This window comes from Ranitomeya imitator, chromosome 2, assembly GCF_032444005.1.
Source record: "Ranitomeya imitator isolate aRanImi1 chromosome 2, aRanImi1.pri, whole genome shotgun sequence".
In the NCBI taxonomy this organism is placed as follows: domain Eukaryota; kingdom Metazoa; phylum Chordata; class Amphibia; order Anura; family Dendrobatidae; genus Ranitomeya; species Ranitomeya imitator.
In genome coordinates this window covers 604,607,707-604,619,865 of record NC_091283.1, presented here as the reverse complement: position 1 = coordinate 604,619,865, position 12,159 = coordinate 604,607,707, and the positions used below count along the sequence as shown (strand labels likewise).

General features: G+C 44.4%; 1 long non-coding RNA gene across 1 annotated transcript; it reads right to left on the bottom strand.

Moving 5' to 3' along the window:
• Nucleotides 1–6,154: 6,154 nt before the first annotated feature.
• On the bottom strand, nucleotides 6,155–10,362 carry LOC138665175 (uncharacterized). Its single transcript, XR_011318428.1, has 3 exons — nucleotides 10,212–10,362; nucleotides 8,457–8,611; nucleotides 6,155–7,310 (listed from the first exon to the last, which is right to left on the bottom strand). It is a non-coding gene; the product is annotated as an uncharacterized lncRNA (long non-coding RNA).
• Nucleotides 10,363–12,159: the final 1,797 nt, after the last annotated feature.

The following is a 12,159-nucleotide window of genomic DNA, read 5'->3' as shown; positions in this document are numbered from 1 at the left end:
AGGCACACCAGGGGCTCTGCAAACGCAACATGGCGTCCGATCTCAATTCCAGACAATTCTACATTGAAAAAGTAAAACGGCACTCCTTCCCTTCCAAGCTCTGCGGTGCGCCCAAACAGTGGTTTACCCTCACATATGGGGTATCGACGTATTCAGGAGAAATCACACAACAACTTTTGTGGTCTAATTTCTCCTGTTACCCTTGTGAAAATAAGAATTTGTGGATGAAAAGATCATTTTTGTGTAAACAAAAGCGATTTTTTATTTTCACGGCTCTACGTTATAAACTTCCGTGAAACACTTGGGGGTTCAAAGTGCTCACCACACATCTAGATAAGTTCCTTAAGGAGTCTAGTTTCCAAAATGGTGTCACTTGTGGGGGGTTTCCACTGTTTAGGCACATCAGGGGCTCTCTAAACGTGACATGGCGTCTGATCTCAATTCCAGCCAATTCTGCATTGAAAAAGTCAAACGGCGCTCCTTCACTTCCAAGCTCTGCGGTGCGCCCAAACAGTGGTTTACCCTCACATATGGGGTATTGGCGTATTCAGGAGAAATTGCATAACAAAATTTATGGTTAGATTTCTGTTTTTACTCATGTGAAAATAAAAAAAAATGGTTTTGAATTAAGATGTTTGCAAAAAAAAGTTAAATGTTCATTTTTTCCTTCCACATTGTTTCAGTTCCTGTGAAGCACGTAAAGGGTTAATAAACTTCTTAAATGTGGTTTTGAGAACCTTGAGGGGTGTAGTTTTTAGAATGGTGTCACACTTCGTTGTTTTCTATCATATAGACCCCTCAAAATGACTTCAAATGTGATGTGGTCCCTAAAAAAAAATGGTGTTGTAAAAATGAGAAATTGCTGGTCAACTTTTAACCCTTATAACTCCCTAACAAAAAAAAATTTTGTTTCCAAAATTGTGCTAATGTAAAGTAGACATGTGGAAAATGTTATTTATTAACTATTTTTCGTGACATATCTCTCTGATTTAAGGGCATAAAAATACAAAGTTTGAAAATTGCAAAATTTTAAAAATTTTCGCCATATTTCCGTTTTTTTCATAAATAATCGCAAGTAATATCGAAGAAATGTTACCACTAACATGAAGTACAATATGTCATGAAAAAACTTTCTCAGAATCAGCGGGATCCGTTGAAGCGTTCCAGAGTTATAACCTCATAAAGTGACAGTGGTCAGAATTGTAAAAATTGGCTCGGTCATTAAGTACCAAATTGGCTCTGTCACTAAGGGGTTAAAGAGTAACCATTGTTTACGTATTTATTTTATCAATTAATAATACACCTGAAAATGAGCAATTTATTAGTTGAATCTGCTGTTCCCTACTAGATTGATCTTTGCCTCCTTAGGAAAAATCTGTCTTCAGTAAATCCAGGTTTTCACATTACTAATAGGTGATGACTAGTGTTGAGCATTCCGATACCGCAAGTATCGGGTATCGGCCGATACTTGCGGTATCGGAATTCCGATACCGAGATCCGATATTTTTGTGATATCGGGTATCGGTATCGGAAGTGTAAAATAAAGAATTAAAATAAAAAATATTGTTATATTCACCTCTCCGGCGGCCCCTGGACATCAGCGGGAGGATCCGGCGTCCGGCACGGCTTCTTTCTTCAAAATGCGCGCCTTTAGGACCTGTGGTATGACGTCCCGGCTTCTGATTGGTCGCGTGCCGCCCATGTGACCGCCACGCGACCAATCAGAAGCCGCGACGTCATTCCTCAGCTAAAGTCCTAGAATGAGCGCCTTTTAGGACCTGAGGAATGACGTCGCGGCTTCTGATTGGTCGCGTGGCGGTCACATGGGCGGCACGCGACCAATCAGAAGCCGGGACGTCATTCCACAGGTCCTAAAGGCGCGCATTTTGAAGAAAGAAGCCGTGCCGGACGCCGGATCCTCACGCTGATGTCCAGGGGCCGCCGGAGAGGTGAATATAACAATATTTTTTATTTTAATTCTTTATTTTACACTTTAATATGGATCCCAGGGCCTGAAGGAGAGTTTCCTCTCCTTCAGACCCTGGGATCCATGAGGATACATTCCGATACTTGATGTCCCATTGACTTGTATTGGTATCGGATATCGGTATCGGCGATATCCGATATTTTTCGGGTATCGGCCGATACTATCCGATACCGATACTTTCAAGTATCGGACGGTATCGCTCAACACTAGTGATGACAGTTGCCGATCATACAATTCTATGGAGAAGAGAGGAGTAGACAAACCTTTTGCTTAAAGTGCAACTGTTGCTTAAGATAATCAAGGGAGTTTGTCGGCCCCAAAAATGGAAATTAAACCATTCATCCTTTCAGATAGAGAACATAGCCTTTTATTAAAAAAAGGACATTTTTTTCAATAAAGAAAAAAATATATATATCACATGTAAATGAGGGGGCTCTGGAGTACACTTGGCGTGAGTGCTCAGTGCACCCTTCCATCCCCTCAAATATCACCCCCCCATTATGATTGACAGCCCCCCATGCACCCCTGCCTCTTATTTATTATGCTTTGCTTATATAGCGTTATCTTAATCCATAGCATTTGACATACATTATCATCACTGTCCCCAATGGAGTTCACAGGCTAAATTCCCTATCAGTATGTCTTCGGAGTGTAAGAAGAAACCAGAGTAAACCCACACAAAGCCGAAAGCTTAAACAATGTTAGTGTGTGTGGGCGCCCTCTGATCTTCCTGTTGTGTCTGCAGCAACTGCTGCTTACTGCACACAGGATCACACAGCAGCCAGCGGCTGATAGGAGAGGGAGATGAGACCACACACACTGATATTTGATGCGATTGACTCCTACAATCCCAGACATCGCTCTCATACTGATGGTGCACCAAAACCATCAGTTCCAGAAGTATTTGGATAGTAAGGGTATGTTCACACGTTCAGGATTTCCATCCTTTTTTTTTCAGGACAGTTTTTTTTAAAAACTGCAGCTCTTGGCAGAAAACGCAGGTCCTTTTTTTGGTCCTTTTTTTGTCCTTTTTTGATGCGTTTTTTGATGCGTTTTTTTAATCCTTTTTTTATGCAGTTTTCTATGCAGAGACTGTGTGTTTCCTAGGAAGCTTTTTAGGGCTAAAATGGCTGAAAATACCCTAACCCTACCTCTAACCCTATCCCTAACCCTACCCCTAACCCTAACCCTAACCCTACCCCTACCCATATTCTAACCTTAGTGAAAAAAAAAAAAAAAAAATTCTTAATTTTATTATTGTCCCTACCAATGGGGGTGACAAAGTGGGGGGGGGTGTCATTTACTATTTTTTTATTTTGATCACTGAGATAGGTTATATCTCAGTGATCAAAATGCACTTTGGAGCGAATCTGCCGGCCGGCAGATTCGGCGGGCGCACTGCGCATGCGCCCGCCATTTTGCAAGATGGCGGCGCCCAGGGAGAAGACGGCCAGACGGACACCGGGACGCCGGGTAAGTATAAGGGGGGGAGATTAGGGCACGGGGGGGGCATCGGAGCACTGGGGGGGGGCATCGGAGCACGGGGGGGGGCATCGGAGCACGGGGGGGCGGGATCGGAGCACGGGGGGGCAGCCACACTCCGCCCACGCACTTCCGCCCGCTCCCCCGCACTTCCTGCTGCAGCGGTTCTGCACATCAAATCGCAGTAAAACCCGCAGATATATTTTTGATCTGCGGGTTTTACTGCGATTTTGACCTCACAATGGAGGTCTATGGGTGCAGAACCGCTGCGGTTCAGGAAAAAGAAGTGACATGCTCCTTCTTTTTTGCCGCAGCTATTCTGCGCGGCTTTTTAAACGAAATTACGGACCATGTGCACAGCAGTGACTGTTTTCCATAGGGTTACATTGTTATGTACCCTGCATGGAAAACTGCTGCGGAACCGCAGCGGCAATACCGCTGCGGTTCCGCAGTAAAAAACGCACTGTGTGAACATGGCCTAACACAAGTTTTGGCATTTTAGCGGTTTACCAAAACACATTCTAGATACTGATATAATCAATATGGGCTTAAAGTGAAGACTCTGCTTTAATATGAGGGTATTCACAGACTAATTGCAGTAAGGGTTTAGGAATTACAGCTCTTTATTAAGTAGCTGCCTCTTTTTAAAGGGACTAAAAGTAATTATCTCAAAAGCGCTATAATTGGCTATTCCCTCATTAACACATCATCCATTAAACAGGTAAAAGGTCTGGAGCTGATTCCAGGTGTGACAATTGCATTTGGAAGCTGTTGCTATTAACCCGCAACATGCAGTCAAAGGCGCTCTCAATGGAAGAGAAACAGACTAGCAATAGACCATCAAAGAATACAGTAAATCCATTAGAGAAGTAGCAGAAATGTTAGGAGTGGCCAAATCAACAGTTTGGCACATTCTGCAAAAAAAGAGCACACTTATGAGCTAGGGAACTCAAAAGAGCCTGAATGTTTACGGAAGACAACAGTGGGGGATGATTGTAGAGTCTTTTCCATGGTGAAAAAAAATCCATTTACAACATCCACCCAAGTGAAAAATACTCTCCAGGAAATAGGTGTTTCAGTAGCCAAGTCTGCCATAAAAAGACTTCATGAGAGCAAATACAGAGGGTTCACCACAAGGTGCAACCCATTAATCAAACTTCAAAATACAAAGGCCAGATTAGGCTACAGAAGCCAGCCCAGTTCTGGAAAAGCATTCATTGGACAGATGAACTAAGATCAACCTGTACCAGAATGATGGAAAGAAGAAAGCATTGAGAAGGCTTGGAATGGCTCATGATCCAAAGCACACCACATGGCTTCCAGTGGCACTGGGTCACTAGTGTTTATTGATGATGTGATTGTAGACAGAAGCAGCTGGATGAATTCTGAAGTGTAGAGAGTGAGGCTATGTGCACACGTAGGGAATGGGGTGCAAAATTTTCTGCACAAAATCCGCATCTGGCAGAATCCGCAGCAGCGGATTTGCCACGGTTTTTATGCGGATTTTGTGCGGTTTTTCCCACTGCGGATTTCTATTATGGAAGTGTGCAGAAACGCTGCAGGTCCGCACAAAAGAAGTGGCATGCACTTCTTTTAAATCTGCAGCATTTCCGCACTGTTTTCTCCGCACCATCTGCACAGCTTTTTTTTTACCCATTGATTTACTGTAAATCACAGTGTGGATCTGCAGCATTTCTACGCGGAAAAATCCGCTGCGGATCCGCACTAAATCCGCATCATGTGCATATAGCCTGATACTGCATTTGGTTTAATCTGAGCAGAAAGTAAGGTTGATTGGGCGACACCTCACAGTACAGATGGACAGTTACCCAAACTGCAAAAGCTACTCAAAAGTTTTTAAGACAAAGAGACTGACTCGATCATTGCAGAATATTTCATCACCAGATCTCGGCCCCATCGAGCATGCATTTCACATGCATAGGGCTCATACTCACTTACGCAAAACTCGGATGAGTCTCACATGTTAATTCCCGGCGCTGCTGCCGGGACTCAGATCATAGCGTGCGGCCGCATAGGAGTACATGCAGCCACACGCTCCGCTCCTCTATGCCAGGTGCAGTGCCAGGTATTGCCATGCGAGACTTATTCGAGTTTCGCGCAAGTGAATATGAGCCCTTAAGGGTATATTTCCACGTTCCATGTTCAGTATTTGCTGTGGAGTGGACCCTGTGTACAGCCGCAGCGTCCAATCTGCAGCGGCCATATGTTACAGCATAGTGGAGGGGATTTTATGAAATCCCATCTCCACTATGTGTTCAACTACGCAGGTGGCAGACCTGCGTATAAGCACATGTGGCACGTCTTTAGAGACCGCCGCATGTCTTATTTATTTTGCGGAGATGCTTAGTCTCCGCAAGATAAATAGCACGCTGTGTATAGGACGCGGTGATTCCACGTGTTCAATGAACACATGCAGAATCACCGCGCATACAAAACCCAGCAGCACTTTGGACAGAGCGTGTATCTGCTGCATCCAAATCGCTACCTTAACGGAACGTGGAAACATACCCTCAAGGCAGAAAGGCCCACAAACAAGTAACAACTGAAGTCAGCTGCAGTAAAGGCCTGGTAAAGCACCACAAAGTTGAAAAGTCAGTGTTTGGTGACGTCCAAGGCTTCCAGACTTTAGACAGTCATTGCCTGCAAATTATTCCTTACAAAGTATTAAAAATCAACATTTTATTTATGGTAGTTAATTTTTCCACTTACTTTTGAGCCCCTGAAAGGAGACATTGTAGAAAAATGCTTGCAATTCCTAAACGTTTCACAGGATATTTTTGTTCAACCCCTTTAATTAAACCTGTAAGTCTACACTTCAATTACATCTCAGTTGTTTAGTTTTAAATCCAAAATTGTGAGATGCAGAACCCAAATCGCGAAGATTGTCACTGTTCAATATTTCTGGCCTTAACTGTGTATACAGGAAAAACTGCATTGATATTTGAAAAAGTTAGTTACTCTTCCCATAGTGACAAAAAAAGTTTTCAAAAAAAGTTTGCTAAAATAATCAAATATTTCCAGAAGCAGTGCCTTATGTTTCATTTGGTTGCATCACTTTTCTCTGCTGAAATCTTTGCAAAATTAATATACACATCTCCAATAGGAATCAATTGGAAATTACATTTTTCCTATCACCCATGACAGCACCACCTGAGAGAGGGGATCCGCCCTTCAAGGACAGAAAACCAACAGACATAAAAGAGCGGTGCCTCTCGAACATCTCAGTTGGTTTCCTGTCCTGGAAGAGGGAACCTTGTTAAAATGGCGACAGAATAAAGAAAATTATTCCCAGACCTGGGCCGGTCGGTTTCTGGCAGGGCACCGTCTCTCCTGCGGCCAGGGACCTGGAAGTTCTGCGGTCGATCCAAAGGGGCCTGCTTCATTGGACGCGCACAATCGGCGGGACCATTACCTTATGGTCACCCGATGGCCATGCTTGCCGGCTGCTCAGGCGCAAGACACTATCCAGGACATTGTGCCCTGATGACGTATGCAAGTGAAAAAGGAAGAAAAGCAGTAGCAGACCAATGTCTTCTAGCATGTCTCCGGCTACTCTGTTGAATCCAGCAATGCATACGCAGGGCATGCTGGAACTGATGCACCCTGATAAGTGCATCAGGGGTCCAGAGGAGGCATCCGTCCATGAGCTGTAGTGGGTCCCCCATGTTAAATAGGGTCTGACGGCACTGAGAGTGCTTTGCCTCCAGGTCTCCTTCCCGTTTAAGATGGAGGAACAGCCAGTGGAGCAGAGTGGGTCGTGAGTCCATTGTTCCAGAGAGGAACAGTCTTGTGACTTGGTGCAGCCTCCGAATCCGGTAACCTTAAGTAAACAATTGGTGGAGAATGATCTTTGTGAATGTTCACCTTGTTAATGGGGCACTATCCTTGTTATTTGTTGCTAGGAAAGGCTTAAAGGGAAGGTGCCATAAAAAAAAAAATTTTTTCAGAAATTGTAAAAATGTAAAGAATTAATGATTACATTTTCTTAAAAAATATTATCATTTGTTTATAATTTAGTAAAATATGAAAAATAATTTGAAAAGTTTTGGAATTTCCACTTTTCAACACTAGGGGGAGCAGCTGCTGAAATTTCAGAAAAACCTAGTGTACAAATAGCTCACATTACTGCACTGCAGTAATTATGGGCGGAGTCTGCTGACCTGTGTGATGTCTCCTCCCCTTCTGGGTGTTTGCTAAGGGATTAGAGAGGATGAGATTCAGGGACCCAGTGAGCAGCCATTTTGTTGGTGACTGCAGAGTATGGCTGCCGTCACACTATCAGTATTTGGTCAGTATTTTACCTCGGTATTTGTAAGCCAAAACCAGGAGTGGAACAAATAGAGGAAAAGTATAATAGAAACATATGCACCACTTCTGCATTTATCACCCACTCCTGGATTTGGCTTACAAATACTGAGGTAAAATACTGACCAAATACTGAGCGTGGACGGCAAACCTTAGGCTACTTTCACACTAGCGATTTTGGCTGTACGGTGCAATGCGTCATTCAGGAGAAAAAACGCATCCTGCAAAGTTGTCTGCAGGATGCGTTTTTCCCCATAGACTAACATTACCGACGCATGTAACGTTTGTGCGTCGAGTCCACCATTTTCGACCGCGCATGCACGGCCGAAACTCCGCCCCCTCATGCCCAGACCTTACAATGGGGCAGCGGAAGCGTCGCAAGACTGCTTCCGCTGCCCACGTCGGGCATTTCTTTCACAGCATGCGTCAGTACGACGCACTGTGAAAGGCCCGTACCGACGCTAGTGTGAAAGCAGCCTTATACTGACAAGTAGACAGTCACCATGGCAGGCAGCAAGGATTCTGGGAGATATGTGGTGGAGGGAGCAGGGTGACAGCAGCACAGAGTATTTCAGGAGAGCAGTGTGCTGGTCTATGGGGGCCCCCTGTTTGGTGCGCGGAGCAGCCAGGGATTATACATAGAGCGCTGTCTTATACACACCTGGATGGACCGTCTGCTCCACAGAAATCCAGGAAACATTTCTGAGGATTGATGGCCTGTTCTGATCCAGACTTTGCATGCAGACCCCATTCCCCTCCTCAGATCCTGTCCTGGCGATGTGTGAAAGCGAGGCGACAGGCACAGTCGGGGTGACGCTGGGAAGGAAATGTAGCCATATAGTAACAATAAAAATGAGACCCCTCTCTTCAGCTGCCTCACCAGCCTTCCCCTGACTACACCTAACTGGAGGTCATGCTGTCCCCTCTATTACCCCAGACCCGCGTGCAGGTGCTCAGCCAGAACCACCATATGGGGTCCGCTTTCTGAATATAATACTGACATACAGATCACACATAATACCGCCATGTAGATCACACATAAAACCACCATATAATTCTCACATAATACTGCCACATAGATAGATCACACATAATCCCACAATACAGTTCTCATATAATCCCGTCATATAGTTCTTATATTATTGCACCATACTGATCAAACATAATACATAATACAACCATACATATTACATATAATACTGTCATATAGATCACACATAATGCCATCATACAGGTCACACATAATAATTAGCGGCATCAAGTGTGGTCTATATGGCAGCATTATGTAAAAAATATACATTATATGGTGGCATCATGTTTGATCTATATGGCAGCAGTATGCAAAAAATATATATATGGCAACATTACGTTCCGTCCATATTACAGTATTATGTAATAGATATATCTGGCGGCATTATGTATGACCTATATGGCAGTATTATGTAATAAATATATATGGCGGTATATTTATTATGTAAAGGCAGGAAAGTTGTGAGCTATGCCCTTCTGTGACCCCCACAATTATTTTTATTTTTTTTTTGGGGGGGGGGGGGGGCAATTAGACCTTATGCTATGTCGCCCTATGATTTGTATGTACGCCCCTGGTGACGATCCTCACAGCTTGTCCTGAAAGACAGCAGGCTTGGGGTGTCGGTGAGATTGAGGTGGGTTTCAGGGAGCAGGAGATGGGTGTCAGGGGGCATGGGGTGGGTCAGTGAGCTTAGGGTGGGTGTCAGGGCTCAGTCTCAGTCTTTCCTCTTCTGCTCCCTGGATCACTAGTCTCAGACCACCTGCCCTCTGCTCTGCACTGTATAGTAGGACGATCAGGCAGGAGACCTGAGGAGCTGCAGGACTACAACACTTAGGAGCTCAGTCCTGGCATGCTGGGACTTGTAGTGACACAGCAGCTAGAGCTTGCTGAGTGTCATCACCCCCTGGGTCTGCTTCCTTGTGCCAACCATAGCCCAAATGTTAGAACACTATTACTGTGCCAACCATAGCCCACCTCTTTACATTGTGCAGACCTCCCACCTGATCCATAGGTGAAGCCCCCAGGCTGCTGCCTGCCTGCACACTGATCCCCCTGCACCATGCACAGCTGCAGGCAGGGAAGGGTTAACCATTACAGGCCAGCCTGGGTGCCGCCCCTTGTAACCAGGAGGGATCCCCTGCTGCAGAGAATCATGGGGCTTCAGACTCCAGGCTGCAATCTACAGGGACAGTCACTGTGTGGGGTGATGAAGTGTTGCCACAGATCAGTGCTGCACACATAACGCTCCATGTACAGGGAGACACACTGCTGCTGCTGGGGGATTTCCTGCCCCTGGACTGAGGGAGGAAGCTTTCAGCAACACAGGGCAGGTCGGCAGTGTAATAAGTACAGGCTGCGATCACTGCTAATGCTGCAGATACTTACCCCAAACCCTCGCTCCCAGCAGCTTCTCCTCAACATCTTCTGTCCTCGCAGCCCACAGCAAACAAAATGGCCGCGATCTCCTCTCACAGCTCCTCTCACAGCTGTGACGTAGCAGCCCAGTGGGCGTGTCCAGGTCACAGCTGAGAGGCAGGAGGAGCGGCCTCAATGTAAGTCGGGGTCCGACTGTTGGCTCCTATGTCCATGGCTGCCGTAAGTGAGGAGTGCAAGTGTCCTTCCCAGACACACACACCCCCACTAGTCAAAATGGCAGCCCCCAGTGGCACACACAAATGTCAATAAATAAAAAACTATTAAAGTAGTTAATTTAATTTTGTATTAAAAATAATTGATTGTATAATCAATAATTATTAATACAAAAATTAAAATCACGGCACCTTCCCTTTAATAACACCCAGTTCACAGACTAGAAGAGTCCTGAAGACAAAGATTACATCAATTCAAGGTTTCTTTAATTATGAGAAAATGGATGAACCTTTTTTTTTCTAAAATGTCAAAAAACACACCTCTCTTGGAGATGGAAAGGACAGCTAGAGGGGTCATGGAGGAGGCTGATTTTTTAATATATATTTAGGAAAAGTAGCTAAGAGTATACTGTGATTGTAAGGGTATGTTTCCACGTTCAGGATTGCATCAGGATTTGACGCAGGTAAAATCTGCACCTGAGGTCACTGGCAGGTCACCTGCGTTTTTAACGCGGATTTGTGTTTTTGTAAGCTCAATAAAGATATACAAAAAAAAAGGTGATGTCATTTCTTGTCCAACCTCTTCATTTACATACTCCATTGAAGAATGTTTACACACACATACAGATAGATGATAGATAACAGATAGATAGATAGATTGATAGATATGGGATAGATAGAAAATAGATCTATCATCTATCTATAAATATATCTATTGATAGATATATCTATAGCTAGACAGATATATCGCTAGATAGATAATAGATAAATAGATAATACCAAGCCCGATGTTTAGTATATCTATGTATCTATCGATATATCTATCTATAAATATATCTATAGATAGATTATCCGTCTATCTTTATAATCGTCTAAGGGGTACTTCCGTCTGTTTGTCTGTCTTTCTGTCTGTAACGGAAATCCCGCGTCGCTGATTGGTCACGGCCAGCAGGCCATGACCAATCAGCTACAGGTTTAGTCCCGCCGCAAATTGGCCCCTCCCTACTCTCCTCCAGTCAGTGCCCCCTCCCTATTCCATTCCAGTCAGCGCCAGTGTGTCGCCCCATCCCGGACCAAATTTTTACTATTGATGCAGCCTATGCAGCATCAATAATAAAAAGATATAATGTTAAAAATAATAATAATAAAAAAATCATGCTATTCTTACCTTCCGTCGCCTCCGCAGCTTTCCCGCTCCTCCTGATGCTAATGGCAGCTTCCGTTCCCAGAGATGCATAGCGAAATTACCCAGATGACTTAGCGTTCTCGCGAGATGGAAGCTGCCGAGAGCATCGCGAGGAGCTGGACAGCTTCGGTGGACGACGGAAGGTGAGTATATAACTTTTTTATTTTCATTCTTTTTTTCACAGGGATATGGTGCCTACACTGCTGTATACTAGGTGGATGTGTTATATACTGCGTGGGCTGTGCTATATACTACGTGGCTGTTATATACTGCGTGGGCTGTTATATACTACTTCGTTGTGCTATATACTACGTGGCTGCTATATACTACGTGGCTGTGCTATCTACTGCGTGGGCTGTGTTATATAGTACGTGGCCTGTGTTATATACTACATCGCTGTGCTATATACTATGTGGCTGTGCTATATACTACGTGGCTGTGCTATCTACTGCGTGGGCTGTGCTATATACTACGTGGCTGTTATATACTGCGTGGGCTGTGCTATATACTACGTGGCTGTGCTATATACTACGTGGCTATGCTATATACTACGCGGCCA